The following is a 20,806-nucleotide window of genomic DNA, read 5'->3' as shown; positions in this document are numbered from 1 at the left end:
GCAGTTGCCCAGCTTGTGCTTCATCTCCCTAACGTAGAAGAGACCACATTTTGTTAGTGAGTATGCTGAAGTGTTAGCAACCAATCAATATTGACTCTTAGAAGTTAAAATATTCAGCACATTTCTTTCTTTCTATGTGCAAACATAAATAATAATTCATGATTGGTGTTTTCATTAGATAAAAATGCAACCTATGCTTTTAAAAAAAGGATTCAACCAGAAGGAATATGTCAGTGGGTGTTTTGATAAGCTCTGTGTGAATAACTTACAGCTCTGTGAAGATTCTGACCACCATCTTGAAAATAACACTAGTAATATTCAAGTTCTTAATACAATTACAGGTTCAGATTGGATATTATCAATATGTAAGCTGACATTCTTTTTGATAGCTTTCATAAGCTCCTTTGTATCTTTAGTCCTATTACTTCAATCTGCAATTAAAAATTCTGTATAAATGATCATGAGTAGCAGTATGCAAATCTAGCTCTATTCAGAACAGCAATACTATGCCCACTTCAGCTCCTTCATATGCTGCTACTTTTAAAATATACTTATAGTCAGCGCCAATGAGTCACGGATGTAGAAATTTGGACCAATACAAAGAAGAATTATTAAAATATACTGTTTCAGTGCATTATCTGAGGCATTTCTAGGGAATGACTGAAGGATGAAATTAGTCCCAGTTTTTGCACTTGAATACACTATGCAAACGAAAGCCCACTAAATAACAAAAGAGTATTCAGTAGTCTGTATCCCGACAAGTGATGTAAATTTTACACACATCCCTCTCTCTTAGGCTTAAAAATGCAATTTGCCAGCTAGTAAAAAGTTTACCGCAACTATCCTCATTAGCACACACCAGAGTACCTTTACCCACTATACTCAAGTATAAAAACATTTTTACTGTTTGAAATTTGGTCACAGGGTATTTTGTTGCTTCATATTTATTTTTTAAAAAATTGAAATAAGTCAATAAGAATTATGTGTATCACACGCTAATAAAATCAAAATAGGTTAACTTTAAAAAGGGAGAACAAATATGTTTGGTACCAGCGATAGAGCTGGGGCTGGATGGTGGTGATATTTTGTTTGCTCAGAGGGTTTAAACTCATGATGATGCTTTTCTGTAAAGAACTGGTACTAAAACAGCATCTGTCATGACCTCAGGATAAAGCATTTTACGTGTGATTCTAGTATTCATTGTCATAATGTAGGAAATAAAGCAGCCAGTTTGACCACAGCAAGGTCAAACATTATAGCAATGTGACAAAATCTGGATGATCTGTTTTAAATGATTATGGTTGGCCATTTAACCATCTTCAACCGAGTTCACCTTTAAGGACTCCATATGCTTTGTGTATACATGTTATGACTCTGCCTGACAATTATTCTGCCATGGGTTTGCAAGCAGCACACATATCAGTTGGTTTCTGCAATATCTGTTTCATAAATTATAATGTATTTTGCTGTTTTAAGTAGACTGAATCATAAAGCTAACCCATCCCTGACCGATTATTATGTTATCATTAACATGACAATGGTGGAAAACAAAACACTGATGAAGCTTGGGGGGGTTAAAAACTGTGTTCATCCAGCCCTGCACCTTGTTGTCACTGATGAAGCTTATCAAGCTTGAGCAGTCAACAAACAAGTCAGTCTACAGGTAGATCACATGGTCGATGGTCGTACCCCATGTTAGAAGGATCGGCCAACCCATGATGTCTTCGTTGGCTATAACACAGGGGAGTGTTGAAAATAGAATTTGCTGGTAAGCAGACAAATCATTAATGAGAGGCCAGTTTAACTTGCTTGAGAAAGGAAAATGATCAGGGTGTGTACTGAATTGATAGCAAGCAAGGGAAGGTCAAAGACATATTGTCAGAAAGTCCACAGAATGCCATAGTCTAAGTTGGGACACAGCAGATCTCCTAACAGAATTTAAAATGCTTAAAAAATTGAGAATTATGATTTCTGTATTCAGGTATGTAATCACAGAAAAATAAACCATTGACTTTGCTTAGCAATCAGGATTGAAAGTCTATATAGACAGAACATGTCAGAATTATCAGCCAAAGAACAATAAAATCCCCCTTAAAAAAGACTACATTAGAAACTATTTCAAAATCAGAATAAACTTTCATATTTATACATTAGATTACATGTCATTTAGATAAATGCCTACAGAATTCATAGACCAGTTCATAAGTCAATGCAGAGAAAATGGCACATTATGCGATTGTTCACTTAGGGAGCTTGCAAACAGAATTGTTCAGTTGGTGATCACACCCATTTTGCTATACAGGTTGAAGACTCATGGTATCAAAGAGCTATTGATTGATGGACATAAGTACTAAGTAATCATTGCAAGTTGATGAAGCTTACTTTCCTAAATACAAACTCAGTAGTTGACACAATCACTAGAATATGGAAACAAAGAAAGACACATGGAAGGTACGCCCTTCTGAATGCACCAAGGAAATGCTCAGCTTTCATTTTGCAGGACATAAAGAAAAGGCCATCTGCAGAGGCAGTACACAGCATCAGGATGCTGATGTAGCTACAAAAGATCATGCACTGACCCAAACAGATCTTGGACAAGGAGTACTTTCAAATTGCAAAGAAGATTACCAATGATTCCTGCAAATAATCACAGGACACGATTGGCAAATGAGAATCTGACAGTGTACACAATGAGATAAAGAGTGATGATCATTTGATACACACAGTCAATCTCATGGAAAACACCATGTCATCACGCTATCCAAAGTGCTCGCAAAAATCCAAATCATCTGTCTACAGAAAACTGGTGACTGTGAATTACTGGCTAAGATTGATACGATGGCAAGTGCAATTCTGAAAAAAAAATGTACCCACAGACACAGGAATCCATGACAAAACTTTCAGCATACAATGGTTCACCAATTACAGGATCCATAGTGAAAGAGTGTCAGGACAATCAGCCAGTCTGGATGTCGCAGTCAATATTAGACACTGCGGGACTCACAACCACAAGTATACCAATATGACATGATCTCACATTTGACACAATCAAACAGCAGATGCACAACAGAAACATCAGCAAGCATTCTGGAAACACTTGCAACTGACCATGAATTAAATGAGCTAAAATTTTAGCCCTTTACTGTTAAGAGACAAATTAAATTTCTAGATGAAAAGACAGGGCTACTTGCTCAGAATAAATCCAAAATTAAGAATAACATCTCTAAGATGATAAAGATTTAAGGGAATGCCACGACCCAGCTCACCAAGATGAATGAAGAACTGAAACAGAAAGAAAGGCAGCAAAATGATCTCTGTTTAATTAACCACATTAAAATATTGTTGGTTGACAGGAGGATCTGGAGCAAATTTCATATAAAACAGATCAGGCTGAGCAAAAGCTGTTATAAAAATACTTTCTTGAGCTCAAAGCAATGCTGGAGAAAATGAAAGCCTGGCAAAAACAGGTGCAGTTGCACAGCACACACAATAAGGACACGTAAATCACCCATGAGACAACCCTTTCAGGAACAAATGTCAGATTGATGCTGCTGTGAAAGAACATAAGTAGAACGGGGGAAACCAAACAGACACTGAAGCAGCAAGTGGAAGAGATCCAGGCTTCAAAGAAAATAAAAATGAGACAAAAAATTTGGAGAGGCTGGATTGTTATTAAAGCAGATTATAAAAGAACAAGGTTGTTGGATTAACAGAAGGCTAAAACATGGGTAGAACTCGAAGTATCCAGGTCAGAAACCAGAAGTTTCAAAATGATCTGGAAGTTATTAAAACAGTAAAGGCGAAGAAGATTTCAACCAATCAGAAGAGCTTGAGGAATGAAATTAGTTAGTGGCTAATTCGGAACAAAACTTGGCTGTAGTACGTCAGGATAAACAAATTCTGGAACAGCTTTCACACTCCATGAAAGTAAACCTTGATGACATGAAAAGGATTAACAGACAATTAACTAAAGAAATCAATGGCACTTCCTGAAAAGTCACCACCATGAGATCATAATGTATCAGTATGTTATTCTTATATTATAGAAACTGATAAGCTCACCTGTTATTGTAAATGGTTAAACTTTACTTTGGGAAGGAGGGGGCAATTTTATGTGTACTCTGCTTTTAAGAGAAGTAACTCTGCTTGCTAGTTAGTCTGCTACGGTTTGGAAATGCATCCACAGATATTAGTTATCATATTTAGCAATACCTATGTGCTTTAAGCTGAAAACGACAGCGAGTGGTCTCCTTCCACTGACTTTCAATCTCAACGTTAATGTGTTGCTGTAACCCAACATCACCCTCTCCCCTCTGGGTGGGCTTATCATGTCAACCCCACAGGCTTCACAGTTCCTCAGGTCATTACCAAAGCGAGGTAAATGCACCTACATCGGCATCACTTTCTCTTCCCCCACTTGTCCTTGCCTCTCCTCCTCAAAGTCTGTGAACGGTGGCAACAGGATGACCATAGACCACCCCTCAGGTAACTTAATTGACCAGCTCCAGCCCACAACTGTGCAGACCCTTGACTGGTAGCCACACATGACCTCCCCCTAGGCTTGGACTCTTCAGAGACAAAGGGTTGACTGTGATCTTCTCCCTGAAAACAAGGGCACAGACCTGCTGTGTAAAGCCAGCCCGACTGCTTACTTTTCCATGGCTGATGCCTGGGACTGGTATGGTAGGCTGCCCCAGATTAAACGCTCTGAACGTTCCTGACTGATGGGTGACCCCATGGAGTTAGGTACGGACCACTCCCTGAAGACTTTTGGGCATGTCCCACTGCTTGCTGCAGATGTACTGAGTTTGGTCAAATGCTGCTGCCATGTGGTACAGGTGGTAACCTGATGTTGCTCACTGACGTGTCGGAGGGACTCTTCAGTACTCTATGATTCTATGACATGTGAACAGATGTAAGCATCTGCATGTAACCATTGCTGCACAGCAGCGCTGTCCACCTAGTTGTCTTAGAGGAGGGCAGGGCGAGGCTTCCATGCTGCAGGTATACCATTACCAGTTGAATGTGCGCTGTGAGAGTAGCCTGATACATACAGTTGTGAGGTATCTTTCCTTGTGCTGTTACTGTACCTGGTGCAGCTACATACTGCTGATTGCTGGTATGCCCTACTTCACAAGTGTGGGACTGCAGTGTCAATACCATGGCATTGCATAGATACCCCAGGATGGTGGTAATGGTTCCCTGAAAGCCAAGTGCCAGTGCCTCAGGTGAAAGACCGTATGTAGCTGCTATTCATGGCTCGCACCCTGCTCTGTAGCTTGGTTGTGGGCAATATGGAGGTCATTTAGAGCAAGGGCCGAGCTGGACCTGCCACAAACCTGCTTTAATTCTCATGTCAAGTTTTCCCATTGCATTGGGTTAGTTTGCATGGCACAGTTGGTAACAGTGCAACCTGTGATGAGTTGGATTGGTATCAGGCCCTTTAACGAGCAAAGCAGAACATCAATGACTAACTTGATGCTCCTTGGCAAGAATTTCATCAAGCCACTCGAAAAAGAGATGTTCAACAAACGTTTCACAGGTGAGGGTTATGAGGAGAGGTAAGCAGGGGGCTCAGAAGCAAAGACAAGGAATGCCTCTTGTCACAGACTCCCCCTCCTCAAGAACGTTCACTGCGTTCTGCTATTCAGTCCTTCAATAGGCACTGATTGGCTTTGGACAAGAAAACAAACCCCAAATCTCTCATCCTCCTGAACCCACACAGTTTGATCTATCGTTCACTCTACACGGCAACAATCGTTTCCAGCTGGCTTTATTCCAGTGATGCCAGGCCGAGATCCTTAAGTGGCCCTTTCCATCCAGAACTAACTCTGATGGAGAAGGGAAGGCAGTGAGTTTCAGATATGTCACTACCCCACAGAAATAAATGCTCTTCCTGCCTCCAAACTCAAAACCGGTGAGAGCTAAATATTCCACCCTAAAAAAAGTGTTTTAAAATGCTGATTAAAATTTGAAAAGTGTTGGTTATTCTTTGTAATATCAGAGAGATTTTTAAAAATTGTAACTGCAGATTGTAACACAGTAATAACATCACATGCAATTCAATATGTGCCGTACAGTTAATTTTTGTAAATGATTTTCTTAGCCTGTTAAGGAGAAGGTATAAATGTATTTCTAAAATGTACAATTGTATCAGCTGACAGATATTAATAATCAAAATGCTTTACAAGTTTCAATTCTTTATCTTCCAGTTGATTGTACAAGCACTAGAATAAATATTTATTTTTTCTCTGTTTCCTTCTTCTGAATGACAGACCACAAAACAGTTGAGAAAAAGAATGCAATACCCTCCAAAGCCTTAGCTAAATGTATGCTCTAATTGCTTAGATGTGTGACTGAATGGCTTGGGACAGCTTTCTCTCCACTGTCTTGTCTATGGAAAGCTCCATTTGGAACAGTGCCCCAGAGTTTGAAAACATGCAGGTAGAAGGGAATGGAATATTACTTTTACAAAGGGATACTTCTATACACAAATGTAATTGGTACAAGATACAATATTGAGTCAAGCATCTTAAAAAAATGGTCATGTACTCTTAAAAATGAAGTAAATTTATCATGAAAAGGCTATTCTGAAGCATGGCTGCTGTAAAATGGTCAAAGCACTGAGCTCCATTAGTTAAGGGATAGTAAGCAAATTTAAAACATTGATAAAAACTGAAAGAACTGCAGATGCTGTAAATCAGAGACAGAAACAGAAATTGCTAGAAAAGCTCAGCACGTCAGGCAAGCATCTGTGAAGAAAAATCAGAGTTAACGTTTCGGGTCCGGTGACCCTTCCTTAAAAATGGAAGGGTCACTTGAGCCTAAATGTTGACTCTGATTTATTTCCACAGATGCTGCCAGATCTGCTGAGCTTTTCCAGCAATTTCTGTTTTTGTTAAAATCATTGATATTAGACCATGTAATGCACTGTGGAGAGAAATCAGAGTTAATGTTTCAGGGTCAGTGACTCTTCCCCAGAACACGTTTTGATGAGGGGTCACTAGACCTGAAACATTAACTCTAATTTCTCTCCACAGTTGCTGCCAGACCTGCTGAGCTTTTCCAGTAATTTCTATTTCTTGTTTCTGATTTCTAGCATCCACAGTTCTTTCAGTTTTCATACAAAGCACTGGTTACAGCACAAGGAGTCTTGTTTAACATTAGTCCTCACACTTCAGACAAGGTAAACTCTGGTGATTCTCTAAAATCTAAATTATGAGAAAAGATTCTTGTTTTCTTTTGAATTAAAACTTGAGAAGAGCAAACACGCTTGATATGGACTGTTCAGAAACTAGGGGACATTATTTAAGGACTATATGAAATTAAGAATATAAGAAATTAGTACAGTGTTTCCAGACTGAATACCAGACACATGAAACAAAAGTCCCAGACAGGATGACTGAAGTAAATGATATATTTAGTTACAAAAGATTAACATATGGAATTTTTCTGAGAAAAAGAGAGAATAGATAGATAGGAGAAAGCAGTGAAGAGCAATCGAGAAAAAGCTGGTTGAATGGATTCCTTTCCTATTTCAAACATTACAGTTCATGACAGCCAGTTTCATTGCTCTTGTGCATCTTACAAACACACTTTCCAAGCAAGAAAATCCCAAACATGATTAAGTAGATTGGATAGAATTAAAATATTGTGTTATGAAAACATGGGATGAGTTGGTGGGACCTCTAGCCCAGTCTCCATCCTGGAGGGATCTGCCTGCCCTAATCTCATGTTGCAGAAACCAGTACGGGCAGGAGATAAGCCTGTTACTTCTCGAAGCAAAAATAGGAACAGGGGCAAAGACAGGTCACACTGATGCAGCCTGCCTCTGAGATCCATTTTCATGGATAAGAGCATCAACTTCTCCAAAAAATAAATGAGGCTTTGCAGATTCGTTTCGTGGTAGTGCTCCATTTTGGTCAGGTTTGAGACCTAGAAAATCCACACAGACCCAATCTCTTCCCTATCAGCAAAGCTAAAGATGTTATAGAAGTGTAAATAGCTTAAACTGTATGAACTGAAAGCTTGAGTTTTTCAATTAACATGTCTATGTCCCTTCATTTTCTAAGCAATTTCCACCTCATCAATCAGTCAATATTATATTAGCAAGAGAAAGGAAACAAGTATTTTTCTGTTCAATACCCAGATAAATGCAATCTGAAAGTTAGGTACAATAGCACCACATTCAAGAAAATCTAGTATTAGTTATCTCTATTTACTGATGCAACTCCACCTATATCTTTTGATGGTTGCAATCTCAATAGTCCATTCACAGGCAATTTATCTTTTCAGGTCAATTGTGGAATAACTTTGATAAGATCCTTAAACAAGTATGAAGATACTAAATGTACATAACCAGATTCCTAATGACAAGTTGTACTCTGCGCCTCTGACTGAATCAGTTTTATAGATGGGTGAGATGCTGTTTGGAGGGTTGGTGTGAACTTGATTGGTCGAATGGCCTGCTTCCACACTGTAAGAATTCTATTCTATGATATTATGCTAGGTTCATTTAAACATTTTCTAATTAATTAATTTTTTAAAGATCTATTATGCTTCAGTTTAGTATTTTACACAAAAGTTTTCAGTTTCCATTTCAAGTCCCAGGTTCTCCAATCTTTGCGTTCAAGTTATTGCTTAGAATAATTTCAGCATCTTTGGGGCAGAAAAGGATAAGGTATGTAATCCTGTCCATTGCCTCTGCACTGAATCTAGCCTGACTGTAATGCCTTTAACAATTATATAGTTACTGTCATGCATAATCCAAGCTCACAGATTAAGCACAGCCTCTTCAGTTATGTACCAGAGGGTAACTGATATCCAATAAACCATTCATTCCATGGAAAACAATAAAATCAGAATCAAACAGAAATGGAGAGGGAGAAAATGCATAAAACCTGCAGTTTTTAATTTTTTCTCATCTTATGCATTTTAAATTTTGAGTAGACATAGAAGGTATCACAAGCATCCTGTACATTATGCAGTTTATGTCTGAAAGGAATATATAAACTGTTCAAGTCATGTTGGTTGAGGAAAAACACTGATTGGGACACCCGCTCTTCTTAAAATAACTGCATGGAATTGTTTATTTCCTTGAAATAAGGCAAGTGAGTTCGTGGTTCCACATCTCATCCAGAGTGTGGAACGTCCGACAGAATAGCATTGGCTCAATATTGTACTGAAATGACAGCTAGATTAACTTTTCAAATGAATCTTTAACCTTCTGATTCAGTAAACAAAAAGTGAGTGTGCTACCACAGATCCAAGGCTGACTCATATGCTTTATGTGCACTCATTATTTGGCACAGAGGCTACACAGAGTACCTGCTCCTTAATTATGAGATCTGAGCTGGCCCCAGTATTGGGCCTCAGGTCTTATTTCTATGAAGCCAATAAGCTGTTTGCATAACTTAATTGCCAGCATTGTAATAGTCCTCAGGTAAATGAGCGAAGGTAGTCAATCAGGCAGGGAACAGTAGACAATTGAGTCCCAATTAGGAAAGATAGCTGATTAAGCAATGTTATGGAAAAAATTGGAGCAAGGAGAGCGTTCTGTGGCTGGAGGAGTGATGAGTCCACATACTTATAAAAAGGATCACCTTGTTTTCCCACTCTGGTGCTTACCTTTTTTTCTCTTTATTATTTTGTGGGACATGGGTCACTAGTTGGCCTTCATCTGAATAGCTTGTCAGGCCATTTTAGAGAGTAGTTAAGAGTGAATCACATTATTGTGGGTTTGGAGTCACATATAGACTAGATCAGGAAAGGACAGCAGATTTCCTTAAGGGAATTACAACTATCAATGATAATTATCATGGCTACCATTATATTCCAGATCTTATTTAATGAATTTAAATTCTACCAACAGCCAGGGTTGGATTTGAGCCCACATCCCAGAGTATTAGCCTGGGCCTTTGGATTCCTAGTCTGTTGATATTGCCACCACACCACTATTGCTCCTAGTGGTAATGTACGTGCAGTGCTGTGGTATTCTGAAATCAATACAGATTGAACAAAGGCGTAGAGTACATTAAGTTAAATAAATTCTGGATCTTTAAGTATTTTTGATACGTGTTCCTTTCACCAGCAAAATTATCTAATTTATATGACGTGGTGGGTAGAACATCTCAGGCTGGAGATAACAAGGTGTACAGCTGGATGAACACAGCAGGCCAAGCAGCATCAGAGGAGCAGGAAAGCTGACGTTTCGGGTCTAGACCCTTCTTCAGAAATGGGGGAGGGGAAGGGGGTTCTGAAATAAATAGGGAGAGAGGGGGAGGCGAATAGAAGATGGATAAAGGAGAAGGTAGGTGGACAGGAGACAGACAGGTCAAAGAGGTGGGGGTGGAACCAGTAAAGGTGAGTGTAGGTGTGGAGTTAGGGAGGGATAGGGCAGTCCAGGGAGGACGGACAGGTCAAGGGGGTGGGATGAGGCTGGTAGGTAGGAGATGGGGGTGGGGCTTGAGGTGGGAGGAGGGGATAGGTGGGATGAAGGACAGGTTAGGGAGACAGGGACAAGCTGGGATGGTTTTGGGATGTGGTCGGGGGAGGGGAGATTTTGAAGCTTGTGAAGTCCACATTGATACCATTGGGCTGCAGGGTTCCCAAGCGAAATATGAGGTGCTGTTCCTGCAACCTTCGGGTGGCATCGTTGTGGCACTGCAGGAGGCCCAGGATGGACATGTCATCTGAGGAATGGGAGGGGGTGTTGAAATGGTTCGCGACTGGGAGGTGCAGTTGTTTGTTGCGAACCAAGCGTAGGTGTTCCACAAAGCGGTCCCCTAGCCTCAGGCTGGAAATGCGTGTGCTTTCCACTGCTGTATTGAAAGCTCTGTGAGCCACTTAGCCCTCCAAAAACATGTGCTGCTGCACAGCCAAATTTCTAGATCTAGAATGAGTTGTAAAGCTCATCACTCTTACCATAACATGTTACAGCATAGGAGGAGGCAATTCAACTATTTGTGCCTGAGTAGGTTCTTTGTAAAAGAGCTACCCAATTAGACTCACACAAGGGACAATCTTTCCATATGTTTCTTCGCTAAAGCCTGAGGAATACAGGCTATTAGTAATAAAAGCCTTCCATGCAATTTACATCCATTACTAAGTTTGTCACTCACAGTTCAATTTCAATGGCTTTTACAAGAAAATTTCCCTTTTCAAGAGAACTGGGTCTTGAAAAATAGAAAATGTTGACAACTAATATCGTTTGCAGTAACTATTTATACATGCACACAATGAACAGTATCTAATTTCTGATGAAATATATTTTCATTATTTAAAATGGACTCAGTATTCATGGCATTGAAATACTCGGTGCAACACAAAGTGAATTAACTGGAATGTTCTTCTGCTGTTTACGTTAATAAGGAATGATAGAATACAGTGTCATCCTTTTGGGACTAAACTATCTTCCAAAACATTCCAGCTTGAACTGAATCTGGTTTCATTATGTATTGAATTCTGCCCTAATGTCTATCACCTTTATAATCAAATTTTGGTTTCTTATTTTTGATGGGCTATTACAATAATATTTATAATAATATTAACTTTTTTTTTGTTCTCTGAGTTTTGTCTGTCATTTTCCATTTATTGTTGTAGCCCCAAACCCTTCCCTAGCCACAAAGTGGTACAATTAATGTGTTTCTAGCCTTTCATCAGAAAATAATCTATGTATTTCTCTCTCTGTAATATACTATGCAATTATCAATCAGTGCCTCCCCTAAAACCTGTTACTTTGTTGTGCAAGGAATGATCGGCACAATCTGCACGTCATCACTTCATGGTTCTACATTGAGACAACAGCAAATTTGGGACAAATATTTTCACACTCCAATTTAGTTTGAATGCATACAATGTTCAAAGTAATTTCCTTGATTACAGACAGAAGAACCAGTGTCCCTTTATCTACTGCCAGTTATTTTGCAAGGAATTTCACAACATAGAAAACATACATGATAGCAAAATGTTGCTGCAACACTTCACCACAATTGTTTCACTTTCTTTTGGATTGACATACTGAGTCCAATATACAATACTTAAAATTTTACTCAGATTAAAATGTATGAAACTTCGGTGATTGCATCATAATAATTTCTGTATTACATAAGGGAAGGAACTGTCCAGATTAAAACAAATAAATATGGGATCAAATAGATTATGAGTGTCATTAACATATTGGAGTTTTCATTTAAATTTTTGTAGAAACCTGCTCCAAATGAACCAAGTCAGTATGCAGTAGGTTAATCAATGGAAATCAATCAATGCTCCATCAAAGCATCAGCTACTTTATGAAGCATTGCAATGCAGATTATGAATTCTCTAAATCTTATTTAAAGTTAAAATATTTTAGTGGCACACTCAATTGATGATTGCATTACCAATTTGTCAACCTTTTAAAATATCTTATAGGCCTAATTCAGTCTCATTTGTTTTCCAATTCAGTTGTATTACTTTTTCCTACTGAGTATTGCCAACCAACTCCCATACACCTATCCTGATATGCTAGTCATGAATGACAATTGAACCACTAGGAAATTTGAAACATAGGCCTAAGATGCCCAAATTAGATTTTTCAATGTAAAGCAAGAACATGGCATAAATTAAGAACAAAAATTTTCCAGTCCCAAGGACTTCTTTTTTTAAAATAAAAGTTTATATGCCTGGGAATTGTTAGTTCCCCCTTCATGGTAATGAAAATGTTCTTCCTGCTACAGGTTTATTATTTTATGACAACGCCATCTTTAAAGGAAGCTACAACATCAACTGAATATGTAACAAGGAAGTTGAGAAATATTGTAATTAACTGCTAAGAACTTTGACTAGATAGAATCAAATACATTTTCAGCTCAATAACCTGTTGTTAATATCAGTCCAGAAATCTGTAATATATTGTTTCTTCCAAACTTGCTAAATGTCCATAACTGATATCATTTTATCAAAGGTCTCTCATCAACAGTTGAAATTCAGCAATACATAGCATAATAAGCAATACATAAAAAATGAGTATGCTGGCATTGGAGAGAAAGAAACAGAGGAAGTAGCAACCAGAGAGAAGATAAGAGACAGCAAGAGCATGAGAAACGGTCAAAGAGCGAGATGCAGAGAAAAGGGATTTGGGTCATGAGCCCACTGGAAGTTTATAATGAATGTGTCAGGATCAGTGCTATCATGAAATATGCAGGCTAAATAGCTTTAGGTAAGTCATTTTGTCATTTCAGAATTCAACAGTAACAATTGTGCACAGAATTCAGAACAAATTGAAGCCCTCTAGTTCCCACCATAAATGGAGACAAACACTGCAGAATCAAATCTTCGCACAACAAGATAATTGATAATTTTAAAATGTTATTTTGCATGATGCAAACATCATAACCAAATACAAACACTGATGGTTAAAACCAGTAGAAAACTACAATATCTGTGTTTATTCTGAGTAAGCCATGTATTAACATTCTGATGATGGCTACATCCCTCCAGTTCTACACTATAACACTCAGCTTCATAAATCCCCAGCAGCACTTTCTATTCCAAAGGGCGAGATTGAAGAGCATGCACCAAAAAGGCTAAAGTGGTTTAGTAATCTAAACGTTTTACAATAAAGCAAAATTCACCCCAGAATACAAGAACTAACAACTGAACATAAAGTCAAATTGAACAATCCTGGATATGTTCCTCCAGCTGGACACATAGTAATAACATGCAGTGCATTAGGTGAAATTATGATTGTAATAACCAAAAGTAGTCTGAACCTTGCAGTCTGAGAAATGTCTCAGCAAATGTCAGACTCAGGAATCCACAACTGCTGAACGAGGTTAGACGCGAGGAATTAGAAGTCCAAAGTGCTAATTTAACCTGTTAATCTTTTCCTTCCCGATTTTCTAGAATTACTATTTTATGTTTAGCAAAGTATTGTTCGTCGTCGAGCGCAGCATATCTTGCGCATATATGGAAGCCACTGACTGATGTGATTTAAATTGAGGTTTAAAGTCTCTCAGTGTTCAAGGGGCAGTGAGTGACATGTCTTCAAGTACTGTACGAAAAAAAAATCTTGAAGGCGAGTAACGTTATGTAGGATAGATCGGATAGGGAGAGATCAAAAGGAAAGCAGATCCGGTTACAGCTCTGGGATGAACTCTCAAAGCACTCAAAACGGTTTCATTGCGTTTCCGTGCAGAGAATCAAATCATGCACGATACAGCAGTTAGAAGTTCGCCTTGTATCTCCACAACATTGAGGTTACACACACTTTTAAAATAAGCCTAATGAATACATAAACACAACAAACAGTTGCAACACACTACTCGCCAACTACACATTGCGAAGTGGTTTACCGAATTAACCGTTTAACGAATAGCTCTGTTTTGGTCAACAGACTTCCACAGAAACACATTCAAATCCAGGCGCCGACATGGGACACAGATCGCTCCAACCATTCCGAATGAACCGAACATGGATTGTTTAAACCAAACAAAAAAAAAATAGAATCGCCCAACATTTTCTACAACTACAGCTAGCCCCACAAGAAACATCAGACATAGAAACAGGCGCGCAAACCTCTTGATATACAGTAAGTGCATGCATCCAATGTAGGAACCAATATCAATTATACATTCAGTTTGAGAAAACAACTTTTATATTAGCATATTCACTCAAATAAAACCATCCTGTTATTTTTTCATTCGTTCCAAAACGCAAGCGGTTACATAAATGTGAGAAACCAGAAATCTCAGATAGAGGAATAAAAAGGGAAATATTGAGTGGAGAGGTGGAGCGATCAGCGGAGAGAGCCAGAGGAGAGAAATAAACATTCAGCAGAGAGGCAGAGAGGAGGAAATCGGGGAAGGAGTGGGAAGAGTTACAAGGATTATGGTTTATCTTTCTATTTGCAAATATTCCCAGCAGTCTTTAGGGTCTTTTCAAATGCAGACATTATAAGTATTCATTTGGTGATTAACATGATTCTGTAACCTACCTGGAATTTGAAGGCGAAGAGTAACAAGATTTTTCTAATCACTGATGTCACATACCTTTAACTCTTTGGAGTCCAGGATTGGTGTATCAAATTGCAGGCGAGAGACAGAAATGAAGAAGTAGAAAGTTGGAAAATCTAGACTTCCAATTCCCAGCTCAAACTCAGCATCGTCCTTCGCCGAGCTCGGGTTCCGCTCAGTCTTATTCCCATAGATCACGCCTCCAGTGTTTAAAAAAACACTTTTCTTCCCCAGGATTTCTTTAGCAAAAGCAGATAACGTTGCTCGTCAGCAGATCACGTTTTGTATGACCAAAATGAGAATTCCTCTTTCGGGAAAAGAAAGAATTTCTTCAGTGAGAAACTAAATGCCAGAAAATCGTTGCATCATTAACAACCATCTCCCTTGTATGGCATCATGCGGCAATTTACAGGAACACAAATACTTAAACTGGCGAGTACAGTAGCTGGTGAGAGCCTTTCTCCATTATGCTGATGTAGTATCTCATTTCATATCTGATCAGCTGTAAGCCATTAGCATGATCAATTTTGCCGGCTGCGGTTCGAAACAATACCCAGAGAACTGACTTCAGACTGAAACTGCTGACAGCTGAGAATATTCACAAGATAATACCAGGGAGCCAGAGGAAATGCTCTCATTTTAACATTCTCAGCAAAGCGATAGAGCAGGAAGCGTAGGCAGAAAGGAGCATCTGTAGCAGACAAGGGCTGATTCACTTGTGTTTTACTGCCCTTGACCACCAGGTGACTACACTCCTGTCTTTCTAAGACACTGAGGGGTTTCTTGTAAGTCGGCAGCGCTGATATTCTTCAACAGCGGTGTTCCGACCGGTCTTAATGCCCGTCCACTTTTCAGATCGTATTAGGTAACTGGGAAATCACCGCTAAAGCATCATTTGGCCAGAATGTTGGCGTTCTCACTATTGCATATATTTACTGATGCTCTGTTGCATTACACAGTGCGAATTTAATCGGTTATATATTTGAAAAGCCAATTTGCCTACAAACAAGCTTTTAAAATACAGTTTTTTTTAAAAAAATCCTAATTCCAATGAGGAAAATTGCAATGAATATGAAACGGAGCAATGGTTCCAGTCTGGGCACGCTGTTTGTTTAACTCAGATGAAAGCATGTGGAAGAGGCTGCCAGACTTGCTGGTCGTTAAAGGCAGGTTTTAGTGCATCGTACGGCTCAACTTTTAACATCATATTAATTGTTTTGCTGTAGTTCAACTACACGTTATTACCGTGCCAACTTAGTCACGTAATTTTAAAACGCTGCCTTTCCTCAAGGTTTTTTTTTCATCACGTCTCAGATAACAATTTACCAATCTAGGCGTCGCTCTTATAACCGATTATAAATAACACTGGGTCAATCAACAGTATATCCCAACTGAAGGGAGAAGGCAAGTATCAATGCTTACTCAGCAAATAGGAATGAAGTCTATAGATCAGTAGGAGGCAGTCAGCAAATAGCGCCCAATAAAACAACATGTAACATACATATTTAGCCACCATTTTAAGTAGCTGAGCGCGTCAGTTGAGAATCAGAGACATACAAATTGCAAACAGACCTTCGGTTCAATTAGTTTTCATTGACAATGTTCCCAAACCAAACTTAGTCTCACTTGCCTGTGTTTGGCCCATATCCCTCCAAACCTTTCGTTTTCATGTACTTATCCAGATGTCTTTTAAATATTGTAACTGTACCTGCACCCACCACTTCCTCTGGCAGTTCATTCCACATACCAAACACTCTCTGTGTAAAAAAGTTGCCTGGCCTGTCCTTTTTAAATCTTTCTCCTCTCACCTTAAAAATATGTCCTCTGGTTTTGAACTGCCCCACCCTACAGAAAAGACCCAAGCTGTTCACCTTATCTATGCCCATCATGATTTCATAAACCTCCATAAGGTCACTCTTCCATCTCCTACACTCCGGTGAAAAAAGTCACAGCCTATCTATATAACTCTAACCCTCCAGACCCTTCAACATCCTGGTAAATCTTTTTTGAACCACCTCCAATCTAATAATATCCTTCCTACAGCAGGGCAACCAGAACTGTACACAGTACTCCAGCCAACTGGATTAACCAGCAGCAATTTTCAAGGATGGTCCTTCTTGTCCACGAAGGGACACAGAGATCCAATCTTCAGCTCACTGAGTCTACCAGTAAGCGTGTTATCACTGTGGAGCAGGATCTTTATAAGGTGACTGGTTTAGAAGTCACCAACTGACCCTCTGCAGGTATAGCCATAAGACACCTCCTGATAAAATCTAGCCCCAGGAATGTTGAGATGTCATACCTACTGTGTTTCCTCCAATTTCTCCAGATGTTGTGCAGAGCTCAATGCACAGCAGCAAGTGAAAAAACCAAAAAGGGAACAGAGTGGCACGTTGATCGGCATGCACAGACCCTTGGAGCGCAGTTCAGAGGGAACGTTGCTTACTTTCTGGGTCATGCAAATAATGTTTCTAACAAATGAGGAACATAAATAAATTTATCCAGATTTATTCTTGGTGTCCCAACTAAACAACTTTAAAATTCTCATCCAACTGTTTGGATCGCTTCATGTCCTTTCTTCTTCCTAACTTTGCATCTCTTTCAGCCCTATAAATGGCAGCAAGAGTACAAATTGCAGATTATCACAAACTCATGACCCAAATAGCTGCATGCTAAATGATAAGATCAACATACTTTCATCTCATAGAATCATAGAGTAAGGAAGAGGCCCTTCAGCTCATCAAGTCTGCACCACCAAAAATATACTACTACCTAGACTAGTCCCACTTTCCCACACTCAGCCCATAGCCTTGAATTATGACACTTGAAATGCTCATCCAATACTTTTTAAAAGTTGTGAGTTTTTTTGCACTTTAACCATCCTCCCGGGCAGTGCATTCCAAATGCGTACCACCCTCGAGATGAGAAAAGGTTTTCCTCAAATTTCCTCTGAACATCCTGCTTTTCACTTTAAAATTATGCCTGCTTATTATTGACCATTCAACTCAGTTAAGCTGAGCTAAACACTCCCACAATCAAAAGGTCAAGTCAAAGCTCTATCCAGTCCATAAAGCAACTAAAGGGGGAGGAGAATGCCAATCTTGAATAATAGTAGCGTCCAGCACACAATGACAAATGTCAAAACTAAATCATTTGTGACAATCTTCAGACAAAAGTAGCAAAATGATGATCCCTTTTGCAATCATTTTGAGGTCCCCTGGTCCTGTCATCATAGATGCCAAGCTTCATCAATTTGTTTAACAAATTGATATAAAAAAAAGACTGAGGAGCACTGACACAGAAAAGGCTATAGGGCCTGAGCCCAGCCAGTAATGCTGTAGAATTGTATTTCAGAGTTCACTGACACTTACTTTAGGCCCAATTCACTTCCAGATCTCATTAATCACTCGTCCAAAAATGGACATGAGCCCAAAATCTGGAGACGAGGTAAGAAACAATCCATTACCATTGAAGCAGCATTCAAGCAAGTGGGAAAAAAGAAGTCTCACAAGTCAATGGGACTCAGATCAGTCCTGATATTATAGATTGTTAGATTAGGTTTGAGAGCTAAATGCCCACTACTGTTCCAATGTTTTATTTTCTTATATTCTGAAATGCTGGATATGTCGTCGAGAAGACAGTCACTAAAGCAGCAGCACCACTTATCTCTATCATAAGAAATGCTAGCCTAACTAGCGATGCTAACATCCTGAGACTCCCCCACTCCTCCAAAAACTGCTGTCTTCCTTTGGCTCTTCTTTTACTACCTTTTCAATTCATAGGCCTCACACTCTGATGTTCAATTCCTAAACCCTTTTACCTTTTTGCATTAAAACCCTGTTTAATACTTACTGTTTAGACCAAGTGTTTTTTTTTTACATTATGTCTTCTCACACTTGTGAAACAAAATTTCATAAATAAAAACACAGCTGCAAAATGGTAGCTACAACTATGCAATTCTCTCCAGGAAGGTGAGACAATTCCAATTGGAATATGCATTTTTGGAATTAATTACTGAATAATAGAAATTCATATGGTATAGTCATCTGTAATATTTCATAATGAAACCTTAACTTTATCTAGCGAGATTTAGTGTTGAATTTGAAAAAAAAATGAAATTAATAGAATTAAAAGGGAGAATTTCTTACAAAATTAAGTCTCCCACCTTCTACCTATTCATACTTAATTTCAGCTCTCATGGAGCTGATATCTTTGGAGAACTCAGTAATACTTTTAAAACCTTAGCTCACATTTCAGTAGAGTTAAAAATCACCGATGGCAGTAGACATTTGGAGATATTGGAGTAGCTTTATTGTTGTAATATCGTGTCCATAAAACATATTTAAATTTAAAACAAAATTTATTTGCCCTTTTTTGCTGTTGCAATTGTTTTTTCCATTTGTATTTTAAGTCATCTTAATCCTTATTGTTGATTCCATATATATAAGCTGTACCATGCCAGTATCTATCCAAGAAACTCACCATTCAAATACATGAAGTGGCAAGGAGCTGGTGTAATTACATGATAAGTATCAACTAATGTACCAGTTTAAAAATATTTCTATGGCATGTTAAACCTTAATTACTGTCAAGCAACCTCTCAATGCCAAAAAGTATCTTTTCGAAGAGGTGGAGTTCCTTCAGATTTTAATTGTTGCTGCTGATGATTTTATATTTATTGTTTCTTTGTCTTTTTATGTCTCTCTCTTTGAATCTAATCTTTGGTTCCTGCTCCTTATTTCATTTCTTGACTTGATTTGACATTGAATTAAGTATTCTAACTTCCCTCTTAATACTCTGTGATGAGCATTAACAATTCTTTTAGCTGATTGATTATTGAGATACCAGTTATAGTCCCTGTTCATGTAGGTCCCAGATCCTTGTAGAAAAAAACACACCATCATTTAAGTATAAAATCCTGTAGAATAGCAATGGACAAGTAGAAACATAATGAACTGATCAAGCTGTTAGCTGCTCAGACCAAAATCACAATGACTATCAGTGGAATGTTCCAGCCCTTAAGCAGTGCAGGGAATGGCAAGAAATTTGGAAGAATACAGCAAGAATGAAAAAAAAGTTCTAGAAATTAAGAAAAGAGAAATCTGATATTTCTGTAAAGGGTTTTGACAGCTGGATACAAATCTCACTAGTAAGTGGCAAGGATTGTGTTTCTATGCATTTGTATCTCATCATTAACTAATCTCACCTCATTTCTACACAGCTTCCAATTCTCCAAGGCACCGGTGAGCAACTCAACAGTACCAACTCCAGGTCTGAAAGTCTGAGCAGTTACTTCGTGGATGACATTCACTGGTTACTTCTCCAGGTTTCCATGTTCACTTTCATTCATCTACATTTCCTGGCACACTCTATGGGCAGCAACTGTCTCCACCTAGGAGCCACAGGTGTTAGCTTTGTCAAAACTCCAACCTCAAAACATCATTGTGGACAAGGTCAGATTAACTCAGGACATATCTCAGCACTTCACCACTGCTCACCAACACCTCATTTTGTTATGCTCCTGCTTAGCCGCTGTGCATAAAATGACACAAACTCATCTCAAGCAAAGGATGCATCTTAGGGTTCATGCCTTGCTTTCTGAACATTGATGGACTTTGTGCTTACTTAGATGCTTACATCAGCTCTGTCTTGCCTTACCTTTCAACACAAACAGAAAGCTAAGCTGCTTGTTATGACTCTGAGCACTAAACAGTCAAGGGGATGGACATATTGCTGTATAGCACTGAGGTACATCATTGTCACCATTTCCAGATTGTGTCAGCAGCTTCTGTAACAAACACACTGCACATTCT

The 20,806-nt window shown here is 38.8% G+C and overlaps 1 protein-coding gene across 1 annotated transcript in view; it reads right to left on the bottom strand.

The window, feature by feature from the left end:
• LOC125484037 (zeta-sarcoglycan) overlaps positions 1-15,409 on the bottom strand; it is a 905,082-nt gene extending 889,673 nt beyond the window's left edge. Inside the window, exon 1 of the mRNA XM_048601198.1 lies at positions 15,030-15,409. The gene's annotated coding sequence lies outside the window, so the exon portion shown is untranslated. The remainder of the gene's footprint in view (positions 1-15,029) is intronic.
• Between the last annotated feature and the right edge of the window lie 5,397 nt (positions 15,410-20,806).

The sequence above is a fragment of the Rhincodon typus genome, chromosome 1 (assembly GCF_021869965.1).
Source record: "Rhincodon typus isolate 14 chromosome 1, sRhiTyp1.1, whole genome shotgun sequence".
Classification (NCBI taxonomy): Eukaryota; Metazoa; Chordata; class Chondrichthyes; order Orectolobiformes; family Rhincodontidae; genus Rhincodon; species Rhincodon typus.
The sequence above is the reverse complement of the archived record's forward strand: the minus strand, read 5'-3'. Positions and strand labels throughout refer to the sequence as shown.